The following is a 16,754-nucleotide window of genomic DNA, read 5'->3' on the forward strand; positions in this document are numbered from 1 at the left end:
TCCCAACCTGTTCAACCTTTCCCTGTAGCTCAACTCCTGAAGACCTGGCAGCGTCTTAGTAAATCTTCTCTGCACTTTTTCAATCTTACTAATACCCTTCCTGTAGCTAGGTGACCAGAACTGCACACAATACTCCAAATTTGGCCTCACCAACATCTTATCCAACCTCACCATAACTTCCCAACTCCTATTTTTAATATGTTAATTAATGAAGGCCAAGATGACATAAGTTGTCTTTAGAACCCTGTTGTTGTCCTGTGACACCACTTTCATGGAATTATGTAACTGTGTTTTATCTCTTGCTGCCAATTTGTATAACTTCTCTGTTCAATTTCATAAGGTTGGCTTCTGGAGTATTTTATTGTGCCCCTTCATCTAGAGATTCTGGCAGAGCAAAGCAATTTTGTTTTCTTTTGTCAGCTCAAATTTTGTCACATTGATCCAAAAACAAGTATTTTCACCATTCCTTCATTTCAGATTCTCTGCAGCTGTCGTATTGTACCTCACAGTGACGACATCATGTTTGTCTTGTTTATCCTTTACCCCTCCATCCAGAGGATGTTGATCAATGAGTGGACTCCACTCATCCAGCACCACTGTCATTTCTGCTGCTCGGGCTTTTCATCCCACATATTCACTTTGTTATTTCCCCTCTTCTTTTTCTCAGCAAAGAGAATCAGGTTTTTTTGATCATATTTCTGAATCCCATTGAAAGGTTATCGACCTGAATGTTTCAACTCCGATTATTTTTGCAGAAGATGACCTGCTTAGTATTTCCAGCATTGAGTTTTTATTTTACTGCCTTGGTGTATTACTGAGTGCTTTGAATGGGAGAAGAAATATGGGTTGGGTTAAGTGGAGATGTTTCGATCATGGAGTGCGTTTAGAAAAATAAACGTAAAAGGGGAGGGTGCATGGAAATAGTTAAATCATCTTTTAAAATTGTTTTTTTTAACTATGATTGTTTTCCGATGTACGTGCAGTGTTCAGAATTAAAAATTTATTGTTATGAACATGTCACAAAATTTGTCATTTTGTGGCAACAATACAGGTGCAAATATTGTTGTAAATAACATTTTAAAAAAAGAAATCCATTTGTGCTAAATGAAGCATAGTGAGGGAGTGACTGTGGTTCCTTGTCCATTCAAAAATCTGATGGCAGAGTGGGAGAAGCTGTGTTTGTACCATTGAATGTTCGTCTTCAGGCTCCTGGACCTGTTTCCCTGGTGATAGCAGTGTGAAGAAGGCCTGGCCTGGGTGGCGAGGGTCCTTGAGGATAGAGGTTGTTTTCTTGAGACTCCGCCTCTTGGAGAAATCCTTAATACATGGGCTAAGGATGAAAGGGGAAAAGTTTAGTGGAAACATGAGGGGGAACTTCTCCACACAAGGTGGTGGGAGAGTGGAACAAGCTGCCAGCTGCATGAGGAAATGTGAGCTCCATGTTAGCATTGAAGAGTTTGGACAAGTTGAGGGATACGAGGGTGTTGACAGGCTCTGGACTGGATGCTGGTCAGTGTGATGAGGCAGGATAAGAGTTCTTCAGTTGGCGCGTTAAACCATAAGACAGATAGCTGTGTTCTCACCCATTTAATGGAACGCGCATGGTGCAGCGGACCGAGGAATGGCACGTTGATCTGTGGAGTCTCTTGCCGGAAAGCACGGGATACTCACGGGGCTTAATTTAAACCTGCTGGCAGCAAACTCTTAATGATGTCCCACCTTGTCCCGTGGAGCCTGGCACATATAACCATATGACAGTTTACAGCATGGAAACAGGCCATATCGGCCCTTTGAGTCTGTGCCAGTTCACATGAACAACTCCACTAGTTTTCCCCTCCAATACTCTGGCCATATCCCTCCAACCCCCTCATATCCATGTACACATCCAACCTTCTCTTAAATGACAGAAAGGACCCTGCCGCAACTATCTCTTCTGGAAGATCACTCCATTCTGCCACCACCACAGAAGCATCTTATAACATTTCTCCTAAAGTTTTGCCCCCTTACCCTTAACTCATACCTTCTTGTTCCAACCTCCCCCGCCCTCAGGGGAAAGAGTCTACTCATGTCTAGTCAATCTATTCCCTTCATAATTTTAAATCCTTCGATCATAACTCCCTTCAACCATCGACGTTCAAATGAATAAAGTCGCAGTCTCCTTAATCTTTCTTTGTATTCTAGATGTTGTAAGTCAGGCAACATTTTTGTAAATCTTCTCTGCACCCTCTCCACCTTATCTATATCATTCCTATAATTTGGAAACCAGAGCTGAACACAATTCTCCAAACCTGGCCTCACCAATGCCTTAAACGTTAGTCTATGCTATGATTTATGAAGGCCAGCATGCCATACCCCTTCTTAACTACCCTGTCTACATGGGAATCCACCTTCAGTGAACTCTGTACCATAACTCCAAGATCCCTCTGTTCCTCTTCATTTCTCGACCCCCTCCCCTTAACTGCATAGGTCCTATTAAGATTATTTTTTCTGGAATGCAGCACCTCACACTTGTCAACATTAAATTCAATCTGCCATCTTTTCCAAACAAACCAAATCCTGTAATCCAAGAAAACCTTCCTCACCATCCACCACTCCCCCTATTTTCATATAGTCTGCATATTTGCTTACCCAGTTAACCACACCCTCATCCAAATCATGAATATAAATGATAAACAACAGGGGACCCAGCACCAATCCCTGAGGCACACCACTCGTCATAAGCTTCCATCCTGACAGACAGTTGTCCACCATGACTCTCTGCTGTCTATGTCCCAGCCACCTCTGAACCCATCTCACTATCTATTAATCCCTAGTGACTGAACCTTGCTAACTAACATTACATGTGGAACCTTATCAAAAGCCTTACTAAAATTCAAATAGATCTCGTCAACTGCCCTACCTTCATCCACTTTTCTTGTCACCTCTTCAAAAAATTTAACAAGATTCGTTAAAATGATTTTCCGTTCACAAACCCATGCTGGGTGCCACTGATCAATCCCTGTCTATCCAGATATTTGTATATACTATCTCTAAGAATACCCTCCATATCTTTCGCCACCACCAAAGTCAAACTTACTGGCCAATAATTACTTGGCCTGCACCTTGTGCTTTTTTTAAACAGTGGAACTACATTTGCAACCCTTCAATCCTGCATCACCACACCCTTCTCCAGTGATCTTTGAAAAATCACTGTCTGAGCCCCCGCTATTTTCTCCCTGACCTCCCTTAACGTCCTGGGAAAAATCCAATCAGGACCAGGAGACTTATCCACCTCCATTGACCCTGGAAGCTCCAAAACCCTCTCTTTACTAATCCCTATTCTTTCCATAACTAAGCTATTCACCTCATTTATCTCACATAATCCAGTGTCTCTTTCCCTTGTGAATACAGAAGAGCAAAAAATTGTTCAATATCTCCCCCATCTCATGCAGCTCCTCACATACACATCGTCCACCGTTCCCATTTTCCAGTGGACCTACCCTATCTTTAACCCTCCTTTTACTGTTCACGTATATGTAAAAACCCCAAGGATTCACATTCACCTTATTTGCTATGGACACCTCATACCTTCTTTTTGCCTTTCTAATTTCCCTCTTGAGGTTCTTTCTGCAATCTAAGTAAGGATCATACATCTCATCAATCTTTTGATTCTTATTTTAGCATGGGCCTCCCTTTTACCCTGAACCGTTCCTAATTTTTCTTGAAAACCACAGCTCCCTTGAACTTTTAGTCTTGCCTTTTGGCCGATCTGGAACATAAAGATTCTGTACTCTCAAAATCTCACCTTTTAAATACCCTCCAATTTTCCTCTTCATCATTTCCAGCTAAAAGATCAGCCCACACAACTCTCTGCAAATCCCTTTTAATTTCCTCAAATCTGGCCTTCCCCCACTCGAAGACCTTCAACTTCAGACCCAACCTATCCACTTCCATAATTAAGCTCAATCTAATGAACCCATGATCACTGGATCTGAAGTTCTCCCTAACGCTCACTCCACCACATGCTCATTCCCTAACCACATTTGGCATCTCCACATACTGCTGCAAAAAGCAGTCCTGAACACATTGAACTCTAAGCCATGCTGACCTCTCACTGACTGTGTTTCCCAATTGATGTTAGGACTTCACTTGCCTCCTTTCTGGACCAATCAACCTCGGGTATTGCTTAATCAGGCTGAAACCTAGATTTGCCTTGTGGCATAATGGCAGAGGACATGAAATTCTGGCATATAGTAGGTGCATTGGATGCTGCTACAGCATCTCAAGTAAGAGAATTTGTTGCCAATACCCTGGCAGAAAACCAGTACACCAGGTTCTGCCAATTTTTCCTCGATATGCTGGAATTGACAAGACATGAGTGCGGCTTGCGGCTTTTAAATATGGAGGGTCTGGGTGACAGGAATCCATCCGATTTAATGAATGAGATGTTCGCATTAACAGATGGTCATTCTAATTGTTTACTTTTTGAGACTCTATTCCTGACCAAACTCCCAGGTCATGTTGCAATACCAATCATTCACATGGATTTCCACCATCCCCATGACATAGCACAGGAGGCTGACAGGCTCCATCATACTCCAATGCAAGAGTCTGCTCACGTCCAGACTGTTTTTGCAGCAGATCCATCTCCCGTGTCCCATGAGCCTCCTATATCTGCAGTTCAGTCAAAGAAGGATGAGAGTGGTGTTTTTACCATGGCCATTGGGGTAAAAATGCCCATAAATGTGTCCCACCATTTACCTATTACAGCAAAAAGGCAGGAAACAAAAAAGCCGGCTACCATTAATTGCCTCGGCAGCTGGGACAATTATGGGCCTATTGTATCTACAAGATGATGCTGGTAAGCACAAGTTTCTTGTAGGCACAAGTTTCTTGTAGACACAAGTGCTGAGGTCGGTTTGCTCCCGCCAACCTATTTTGAAATAAAAACCACAATAAATAACAACACCCGGCTCTTCAAACAGCAAATGGGACGACAATTCCCTGCTTTGGCACATGACGGGTCATGATTGGGATAGGAGATGTGACATTCCATTGGAATTGTGTATTGGCTTCCATTGCCCAGCCCATTATGGGTGCAGATTTTTTAAGGTCCCATGACTTGCCAGTAGACGTGGAGGAAATTGGTTCATGCTACCAGTTTTCAAACATACCCACTGGTATGTAGCAAATGGAGAGTTGCCCATCTAGGGGTGCAAACCCTGCACAAAGATGCCTCTGGTGCTCTTCTCAATGAATTTACCTGTATTTTCTCACCTAATTTCAATACCTCCTAAACAGCCCAGGATGTGTCCCATTACATAGACACTTCAAGCCAGCTGAATTACACCAGGGCTCTTCGTCTTCCACCTGATAAACTGCTCAGGCAAGGGCAGAGTTTAGTGCAATGGAGGAATTAGGTATCATTCAGCACTCCAACAGACCTTGGGCATCACAGTTACACATGGCACCCAAGAAAACAGGTGGATGAAGACTCTGTGGCGATTACCGTAGGCCAGGGGTGTCAAACTCAAATTCGCAGAGGGCCAAAATTAAAAACTTTTAATAAGTCGTGGGCCAAACTAAATATTTATTGAAAATTTTCAACAACATCTGCATGTTTTCTCTTCTTTCAACATATGTAATGTTAAACTTTTTCTTATTAAAATAAATGTTTAATAATATTTTTGGTTAAACTCTTTCCAGAAGAAGCATTAACAAATGGGAAATAAAATATAAAATAAAGTTTGCTGTAAAACCAGACTTCTTTTCATCTCCTCCACCTTCTGGAACTTTTGCTTCTCGTTCAGATCCTTATACATGTCCTGGTGTTTTGTTTCATAGTGTCGCCATATGTTATATTCTTTAACTACAGACACGTTGGCTCCACACACAAGACAAACAGGTTTGTCTTTTAAAATGATGAACATATAGTTTGCCTCCCACCTGTCTTGAAAGGTCCTGTTTTCTGTCTTTCTTTTGGCCATTTTTCATAAGAGGTTTATTACATGTGAGTTAGGCGACAGATCGCAGATCCTAATGAAAGTAAACAGAGGAGGTGGGGGCGATTAACGGGCTGATGGGCCGGCGCCAACACATTTGCAAAGCATTCTGGGATTTGTAGTATTAGCTGTGCATGCCCTATATTGGCGTGGCGACCAGCGGGCCAGCTCTAATACATATTTGATATGATCTTGCGAGCCAAATATAATTATATCAAGGGCCAAATTTGGCCCACGGGCCTGAGTTTGATATGTGTGCCGTGGGCTCATTAACTACATCCGACAGATACCCTCTCCCTCATATTCAAGATTTTGCTGCCCAACCGCACAATTTCTGTGCTTTCTCCAAGGTTGATCTTGTCATGAGACACCATAAGATCCCAGTCCATAAGGATGACATTCCTAAAATGGTGATTATTACCCCTTCTGCGCTTTTTGAATTTCTTAGGATGCCACTTGGGTTGAAGAATGATGTTCAAACCTGCCAGCGGGTTATAGACACTTTGGACAGAGATTTAGAGTTCCCTTACATCTACTTGGATAACATCTGGTATAAACAATGGCATCACGAATATGCTGTCCAGACCGACTATATATCATATTCAGGGAGACTTTGATATTTCTGAATTAGCCAGTGTCCAGGCAATGGACCCCGATGTTCAGGCATACAGTACGGCCATTACTAACCTGGACATACTGCAGTTGGCACCACAACTGGGTGGCCAACCTTACTTTGTGACATGTCTTTGGGCTACACTCAATCAGTGATTCTGCCATCTTGGAGGCAACACCTTTTTGACCAGATACACAGCTTGTCTCATCCGTCCATCAGAACATCTGTCAAGCTCATGTCAAATAAATATGTATGGCATGGTCTGCAAAAAGGCGTCGCACAATGGGTCTGCACATGTACCTCCTGCAAGACTGCTAAAATTTTGTGACACACTAAGGCACCTCTTCAACCTTTCCCAGTGGTACGCAGGCGGTTGGAACACGTGCATGTGGACCTGCTCGAACCATTGCCAGTATCTCAAAACATGAGATACATTCTAACAGTCGCAGAATGTTTCACGCGCTGGCCAGAGGCCATCTCGTTTCCATCCAGTGACACTGAGACAAGGGCCAGAACATTCATCATCAATTGGATGGCTAGATTTGTTTTCCGGCCCACATTACTTCAATCCAACGGCCTTGTGGAACATTTCCACTGGCAACTGAAGGCGCTCCTCAATTAGGTCAATGAGTTGCCATGGGTTCTATTGGGAGTGCGCATGGCTTCAAAGGAAGATATGTCTGCATTGTCCGCAGAGATGGTGTATGGTACTGTCCTTACAGTTTCATGGGACATTCATTTCACACCAACTCTGATCTGAATGTCCTTCAGCAGCTTTGACATGGTGTCATGATCAGCAAACCTTTTCCTACCTAATGACATGGATCCCCTAAAGAGAATGTTCCCCCACCACACCTGGATGCTGATTTTTTGTGCACAGACAGGTCCCAGGAGTCCCGTTACAACGACCGTATGAGGGCCATTTCCGCGTGGTGAAGAAGGATGAGGTTATGTATACTTTGGACATTGGGGGACATTCACAGTTGTTTAGTGTGGACAGACTCAAGCCTGCTCATGTGGATCCCACTTCACCCATTCAGTACCCCCAACCCAGACGGTGAGGGGGTCCACCTAAGCTGCATGCAGCTGCTGCTTTAGTTTCTGGTGACAGTTCGGGGTGGGGGGTGTTGGTGTAGCAGCTGTCTAGTGGGCCGAGTGGGCACGGTTCTTTGCCGGGTGCGCAAAATCATAAGACAGAGAGCTGGGTACTCATCCATTTAATTGACCACCCTCGCGTGGTGCTGCATGCCGAGGAATGGCACGCTGATCTGTGGATTCTCCTGCCGGAAGGCGTGGGAGACTCACAGGGCTTAATTTAAACCTGTGGTCCCGTGGATTGGCAGGAATCTCAGAATGATGTCCCACCTTCTCCCCTGGAGCCCAGGACATGCAGTAAAAAAAAACAAGCCTGTAAAGTCTGAATAAAGCAGTCTTGTGTTGACTAACCTGGTGTCTGTGTGTGGCTTTAGTAGCTCTATCGAAGTAGCCACTACATATTTAAATATTTGGGGTGATTATCCCACTTACAGGATACTTTTCATCCATCTCACAGCCTGTGGAAAAAAGCTATTCCCCAGCCTGTCAATCCTGATTTTGATGATGGACGTGGTTAAAGATTCTGTGCACTGGATGGAAATGGTTTTTTTTACAATTCCTTGAGTCCTATTTGAAAAACACTCCCAGTAAATGTCATCTACAGAAGAAAGGGAGACCCCAGTGATCCTCACAACTCTTTGCATCATTCCTGTCTGATGCTTTACAGCTACTAGACCATCCAATGATGCAGCCAGACAGGAAACTCAATTGCGCCTGTGTAAAATCTCAGGATGAGAGCCGTTGTCCTTGACCGCCTCAGCCTCCTTGCGAAGTGTAGGCGCTTCTGACCAATAATGAGGTGTGATTGTTTTGTGTATCAATACGTGTCCACCTTCAGCCACCTCCCCACCATGACTACCAGCCCACCCCCCCACCCCCACATCACCATCGGGCACACAAAACTCAAAACGGTCACCCAGTTTCCCTATCTCAGCTGCACCATTTCATCAGATGCAAGGATCGACAACGAGATAGACAACAGACTTGCCAAGACAAATAGCGCCTTTGGAAGACTACGCAAAAGTGTCTGGAAAAACAAACAACTGGCAAACCTCACAAAGATTAGCGTATACAGAGCCGTTGTCATACCCACATTCCTGTTTGGCTCCAAAACATGGGTCCTCTACAGACATCAAATACGGCTCCTAGAACGCTTCCACCAGCGTTATCTCTGCTCCATCCCAGAGATCATAAATTCAAAAGGATTGGTGAAATATTTACTCTGTATTAACACTAAAGTCCCTATATTTTTCAAGGCATTCGGACGTAACTGAGAAACATTACATTTTAAACACATGGTACGTCAGGATCATAATGGTTGTAGCATTATTGTTCAAGTGACACAACTTAAAAAAAATAACATCTAACTTTATGAAGAATGTGATGCTACAACAGGAAAAACGGATGGAATCAAACACATTCTATGAGCATTGGGAAGCAAAAAAAAATGGATTGGTTTTCCATCCCTTCCTAAGCGACCCAATGACCCCGAAAGGTCCTTCCCGACCTGCGACCGTAGTGGAGTCCAAAGGATCATTCAGCCCCCACAATGGACGCAAGTCAGAGTTTTGTCCCCGTTCGAGGAGCCCTGAAGTCTTAGAGCCTATATTTAAAATCAAATGATTTGACAAACGAGAACAGAGACACAGGACACGTAAGACCCAAAATGTGCGGATTGACTTTGTGACTCAGTTTCTCAGGGTCGTTCGGCTGGGGGCAGCCATCTTAATTTCTGTGCGCATGCGCGACTTTTCAAGTTCACCAGATTTTGGTGCTCAAAAGGTGAATAATACCACTCGGAAAGGTTTTTGTTGGTTTTCAGAGAGAGGTGTGTTGTTCAGGGAAGCATTAGTGTTTTTATGACTCAACGTATCAGCATCTGAAGTCCGCTATCTCTTCAGAAAAGCTCTGATAGCTTTAGCCTGGAGCAGAGCTGAAACAGGACTTTGCAGGTATTTAAGGGAATGTGTGGGCAGGGTTTGTTCTAGACCAACAATCTCACCAAATGACTCTGCTTGAAATCAAGATTCAAACCATTTTGAGGAATACAACAGGAATTGTTCAACAAGAGCCTGGTGTTCCCTGAGGAGTTTTCTTTCAAGAGTGGAAATGATTTTTTTTAAAAGCCTGTTAATCTTCCTGATACAGATCTTTGTATTTAACGTTCAGGTTGCTATCTGTTGTTAACTTGGAGGCCTTTAATGGAATCTTTGCTTTAACCAAGCAGTTCTCTTGCAATTTTCCAGCTGTAGGATGCGGTGCAGTTACTTGCAAGTTTAGCAAGTGGGATTATGATGTGAAACTGCAACTCACAACATCATTTTTGTGTTTGAAAATGCAAATGTGAAAATATTAACTTTGGTCTCCTTGGTTTGCTTAAGTTTACAGAGTAGACATTGGGTCAAGCTGAGAAGACAGAGTTGGATGCCCTTTTGGCGAATCGGCTGGGCATAGCAGAAAGCTCAAAACGAGGGTCTGAAAAAATAATGAAGCAGACTGAAGTGCCGTTGAACCAAACCCAGGTAAAGAATTTAATTTTGTGCTGTGTACTTAAGAGACCAAACGATTTGGGCTTTTAGTGGTGACCTATTTAAATGAACAAAATCTGATTAGAATTAAAGTTTATGGAATGTTTGGAAGGTGCCACAAAAAATGGAGCGTATAAATTAGATGTTGTAATTAAGATAAATGAACAATACAATGAGCCTGGTGTCACAGTATCTGCCTACCTCTACCGTACATCACCATTAAACCTTCTCCCCAATATGAATCTGATGTCACAGTATCTGACACAGTTAATTGAACATCACTGTTAAACCTTCTCACGAATGTGAATCCTGTCTCATAGTTTATGCTTCAGTCTATAGTCCATCAACGTTAAACTTTCTCCCCCCTGTGAACCTGGTGTAATACTATATGCCTCAGTCTACCGTCCATCACCGCTAAACATTCTCCCCACTGTAAACCTGGTGTCACAGTATCTACCTCAGTCTCCCATACATCACCCTTAAATCTCCTCCCTACTGTGAACCCACTGTCAATGTATCTGCAGTAGTGTAATGGGCATCATTTTTAAAAATTCTTCCCATTGTAAACCCGGAGTCACAGTATCTGCTCAGTCTACTGTACATCACCGTTAAACCTTCTCCCCACTGTGAACCCAGTATCTGCCGCAGTTTATTGTACATCACTGTTATACCTTCTCCATACTATGAAATCGGTGTCACAGTATCTGCCTCAATCTACCGTACATCACTGTGTAACATTCTCCCCAATGTGAACTTGGTGTCACAGTATCTATCATAGTTTATCGTACATTACTGTTCAAACTTCTCACTGTTGTGAAGGCATAATCTCAATATCTGTCTCAGTCTCCCATACATCATTGTTAAACCTTCTCCCCCTGTCAACCTGGTGTCACTTTATCTACCACAGTTCCTTTCACATCATCGTTAAACCTTCTTCCTACCGTGGTGAACATGGTGTCACAGTATCTGTCACAGCTTATTGTAAATCACTGTTAAACCTTCTCTCTAGTGTGAAATCGGTGTCACAGTATCTGACACAGTTCATCACTGTTAAACCTTGTCCCCACTGTGGTCTACCGTCACATCAAAAATAAAATTCTACCCTCAATGAACCAGGTGTCACTGAATCTGCTGCAGTTTTCCTTAAACAACTATTAAACCTCCTCCACTCTATGAACCTCGTGTCACAGTATCTACCTCAGTCAATCATACATCACTTTTAAACCTTCTCCCCACTGTGAACCCAGTGTAACAGTATCTTCCTCAGTCTGCCGTACATCACCGTTAAACCTTCTCACTACTGTGAGCCCGGGTCAGAGTACTTGCCTCAGTCAACCATACATCACCGTTAAACATTCTCACTTCTGTGAACCTGGTGTCTCAGTATCTGCCACAGTTTATCTTACATCACTCTTAAACCTTATCTCCACTGGAAACCTGTTGTCAGAGTTTCTGCCACCGTTTATTGTATATCACTGTTAAACCTTTTCGTTGCTCTGAACCAGTGTCACAGTTTCTCTCTAAGTCCACCGGACATCAGCGTTAAACTTTCTCCCTACTGTGAACCCAGTGTCTCAGTATGTGTTTCAGTCTCATGTGTATCAACATTAAACCTTCTCCCCACTGTGAACCTGTGTGGCAGTTTGTGCCAGAGTTCGTTGTACATCACCGTTAAACCTTCTCGCCACTGTGAAACTGATGTCACAGAATCTGCCCCAGTTTATGTTACATCACTGATAAACCTTCTCCCGATTGTGAACACAGTTCACAATATCTACCTTTGTCTACCATATATCACCGCTAAATCCTATCCCCACTGTTTACCCAGTTTCACAGTATCTGCCTCATTCTACCGTACATCACTATTAAACCTTCTCGCCACTGTGTATCCAGTTTCACAAATCTGCTTCAGTCTCCCAAAAATCACCATTAAAATTTCTCCTCACTGTGTCACTGTATCTGCAACAATGTATCGCGTGTCACGATTAAACCTCCTTCCCACTGTTAACCCCGAGTCACAGTATCTGCCTCAGTCTACTCTACATTACCGTTAATCTATCTCTCAACTGTGAATCCAGTGTCACAGTATTTGCCACATTATATCATACATCACCGTTAAACCTTTTCCCCACTGTTAACCTGATGCCACAACATCTGCTGTAGTTTATTGTACATCACTATTAAACCTTTTTAATACTGCTGTGAACCCGGTCTCACGGTATCTTCCTCTTTCTTCTGTATATCACCGTTAAACCTTCTCCCCACTGTGAACCCGGTATAACAGTATCTGCCTCAGTCTGCCATACATCACCCGTTAAACCTTCTCACTACTGTAAGCCCGGGGTCTGAGTACCTGCCTCAGTCAACCATCCATCACAGTTAAACATTCTCACCTCTTTGAACCTGGTGTCTCAGTATCTGCCACAGTTAAATCACTGTTAAACCTTATCTCCACTGGAAACCTGTTTTCAGAGGTTCTGCCAAAGTTTATCATACATCACTGATAAACCTCCCCACTGAGGTCCCGGTGTAACTGTGTCTTGCTCAGTCTGCTGTACATCACCATTAAACCTTCTCCCAACTGTGAATCTGGTGTCACAGTATCTGCCACAGTTTATCGTACATCACTATTAAACCTTCTCACTTCTGTGAACTCATTTTCATGGTTTCTGCCAACATTTACCGAACATCACTGTTAAACCTTCTCACTACTGTGAACCCTGTGTCATAGTATCAGTATCAATCTACCGAAAATCACTGTTAAACCTTCTCCCTAATGTGAACCCACTGTCACAGGATCTGCCTAAGTCTACCGTACATTAATGCAAACCTTCTCCCTACTGTGAACCCGGTGTCGCTGTATCTGCCCCAGTTTAACATACATCACTTTTAAACCTTCTCCCCATTGTGAACCCAGTGTTTCAGAATCAGTCTCAGTCTCCCATGTATCACCATTAAACCTTCTCCACACTGTGAAACTGATGTCACAGTATATGCCAGAGTTTTTTGGACATCACTATTAAACCCTCTCCCCACTGTGAACCCAATGTAACTGTATCTGCCTCAGTCTCCCGTATATCACTTTTAAACTTAGTCCCCACTGTGATCCTGGTGTCACAGTGTATGCTAAAGTTTTATGCCCATCACTGTTTAACCTTCTCACTGCTCTGAACCCAGTGTCACAGTTTTTGTCCCAGTCTACCGTACATCACCATTAAACGTTCTCCACACTGTGAACCTGTTGTCACAGTATCTGCCACAGTTTATTGTACATCACTGTTAATCCTTCTCCCGACTGTGAACCCAGTGCCACAGTATCTGTCTCAATCCACCACACATCTGAGTTAAACCTTCTATTCACTGTGAACCTGGTCTTCTAGTCTCTGCCACAGTTTATTGTACATCACTGTTATACCTTCTTAATACTCTGAGCTCGGTGTCACAGTATCTTCCAATTTCTACCAAACTTACCATAAACATTCTCCCCAATGTGAACCTGGTGTCAATGTACATGACACAATTTATCGTACATTACTGTTAAACATTATCCCCACTGTAAACCTGGTGTCACAGTATCTGTCTCAGTCTACCAGACATCACCATATTACCTTCTCCCCACTATGAACCTGGGTCACAGTATCATCCTCTGTCTTTAGTACATCACCATTAAACCTTTCCCAACTGTGAAACTTGTGTCACTTTATCTGCCACAGTTTTTTTTACATCACCATTAAATCTTCTTCCAACGGTGAACATAGTGTCTCAGTATATGCCAGAGCTTATCGTAAATTTCTGGTCAACCTTCTCACTCCTGTGAACTCGGTCTCACAGTTTCTGCCAAAGTCTACCGTACAGCACCCTTAAATATTCTCCCCACTGTGAACCTGGGATCACAGTATCTGCCTCAATGTACTGTATATCACTGGTAAACCTTATCCTCACTGTTAACCTGGTATCAAAGTATCTGACACAGTTTATCGTACATTACTGTTCGATTTCCTCTGTCTCAGTCAACCATACATGATCATTAAAGCTTCTCCCCCTATGAACCTGGTGTCACAGTATCTGACTGAGTTTATCATACATTACCGTTAAACCTTCTCACTGCTTTGAATCCAGTGTTACAGTATCTGCCTCAGTCTACCTTACCACACCGTTAAACCTTCTCACTACTGTGAACTCGGTGTCACAATATCTGCCAAAGTCTTCCATACATCACATTAAATATTCTCCCCAATGTGAACCATTTGTCACTGTTTCTGCCCTAGTTTATCCTACATCACCATTAAACCTTCTTCCTACAGTGAACCTGGTGTCACAATATCTGCCACAGCTTATCTTAAATATCTGTTCAACCTTCTCACTCCTGTTAACTCAGTCTCACAGTATCTGCCAAAGTCCACTGTACATCACCATTAAAAATTATCCCCATTGTCAACCTGGGGTCACACCATCTGCCTCAATCTACTGTATATCACTGTTAAACCTTATCCTCATTGTTAACCTGGTATCAGAGTATCTGACACAGTTTATCATACATTACTGTTAGATTTTCTCACTCTGTGCACCCAGTGTCTGTCTCAGTCGACCGTACATGATCATTAAAGCTTCTCCCCCTGTGAACCTAGTGTCACAGTATCTGACTCCGTCTTCCGTACAACACTGTTAAACCTTATCCCAACTGTACACTTGGTGTTATGGTATCTTCCTCAATTTACCATACATCACCTTTAAACCTCCTCCCCACTGTGAACACAGTGTCACAGTATCTGCCTCAGTCTACTGTACATGACCATTAAACTTTCTCCTCACTGTGAACCTGGTGTCACATTATCTGACACAGTTTATCGTATATTACTTTTAAACCTTCTCACTGCTGTTAACCCAATGTCACAGTGTTTGAGAAAATTTATCGTACATCTCCGTGAAACATTCTCCCCACTGTCAACCTGGGGTTACGGCATCTGCCTCAATCTACTGTATATCACTGTTAAACCTTATCCTCAGTGTTAACCTGGTATCAGAGTATCTGACACGGTTTATCGTACATTACTGTTAGATTTTCTCACTCTGTGCACCCAGTCTAACAGTGTCTGTCTCAGTCGACCGTACATGATCATTAAAGCTTCTCCCCCTGTGAACCTGGTGTCACAATCTCTGACTCCGTCTTCCATACAACACTGTTAAACCTTATCCCAACTGTGCACTTGGTGTTATGGTATCTGCCTCAGTCTACTGTACATCACCATTAAACTTTCTACTCACTGTGAACCTGGTGTCACATTATCTGACACAGTTTATCCTACATTAGTGTTAAACCTTCTCACTGCTATTAACCCAGTGTCACAGTGTTTGTGACAGTTTATCGTACATCTCCGTGAAACATTCTCCCCACGGTGAAGCTGTGGTCAGATTACCTGCCTCAGTCTGCCAGATACAGCACCGATTGCTCTCAGCCAAAGGTGCTGTAGTTGAGTTTGTGTGGCCAGAGGGGTCTGCTCAAGAAGGCCAGGGGCTGCCATTGCCCTTCAATGAATTGCTCCAGTGTGCCCCCTACTGCTGTGCTGGAAGCATCTACTGTGAGAGTGGTGGGTGCCTCTGGCCTGGCGTGTACCAGAAGGATGGTGTTGGCCAGTGCGTCCTTGGCCCTCTGGAACACCTCCAAATCCTCATTGTCCCAGGTAATGTCTTTACCTTTCTCCGCATGATGTGGGCCACTATCAGTATGGATTGGTTATAAAAACTAATTGTACCAGTGAATTCTTGCAGCTCCTTCATTATGGGGGTTTTGGGGAAGCACTTATCAACCTCTACCTTTTCAAGCAGGGGTTTAGTTCCGTGCCTGTTGATTTGATACCCCAGGAAGTCGAACGTTTCCATCCTGAACTGGCACTAAGTAAGGTTTATAGTGTCCAAATTGCTGCAGTCGAGTGCACAGACGCCTTAGATCATACATGTCAAACTCAGGCCCGCGGGCCAAATTTGGCCCTTGATATAATTATATTTGGCCCGCAAGATCATATCAAATATGTATTAGAGTTGGCCCCCTGGCCACCGCGCCAGTATAGCGCATGCACAGCCAATACTAAAAATCCCAGAATGCTTTGCAAATGCGTTGGCGCCGGCCCGTCAGCCCGCTAATTGCCCCCACCTCCTCTGTTTACTTTAATTAGCATCTGTGACCTGTCGCCAAACTCACATGTAATAAACCCCTTACGAAAAGTGGCCAAATGAAAGACAGAAAACAGGACCTTTCAAGACAGGTGGGAGGAAAACTCTGACCCCAGAGTTTGATGAATTTGTATCTAAGAAGAATGCCAAGTATCTGGTTTAGACCCAGGTGCATCAGAGTAAATCACAGTGTAGCAAGCTAAGCTTGGATTAATATTTTCTTTGGTTAACTTTGGACTTTTCGTAGTTGAAAGATTGGATTTTCATTGAAGCAAGTTGTTATTTTTTTGACTTGTTGGCTTGTGAAAAAAAATACATTTAAAAGGAGCTTAAAGGCTATAGAGAAATATTATTTATTGAATATTT

Source organism: Narcine bancroftii, chromosome 11 (assembly GCF_036971445.1).
Source record: "Narcine bancroftii isolate sNarBan1 chromosome 11, sNarBan1.hap1, whole genome shotgun sequence".
NCBI lineage: Eukaryota > Metazoa > Chordata > Chondrichthyes > Torpediniformes > Narcinidae > Narcine > Narcine bancroftii.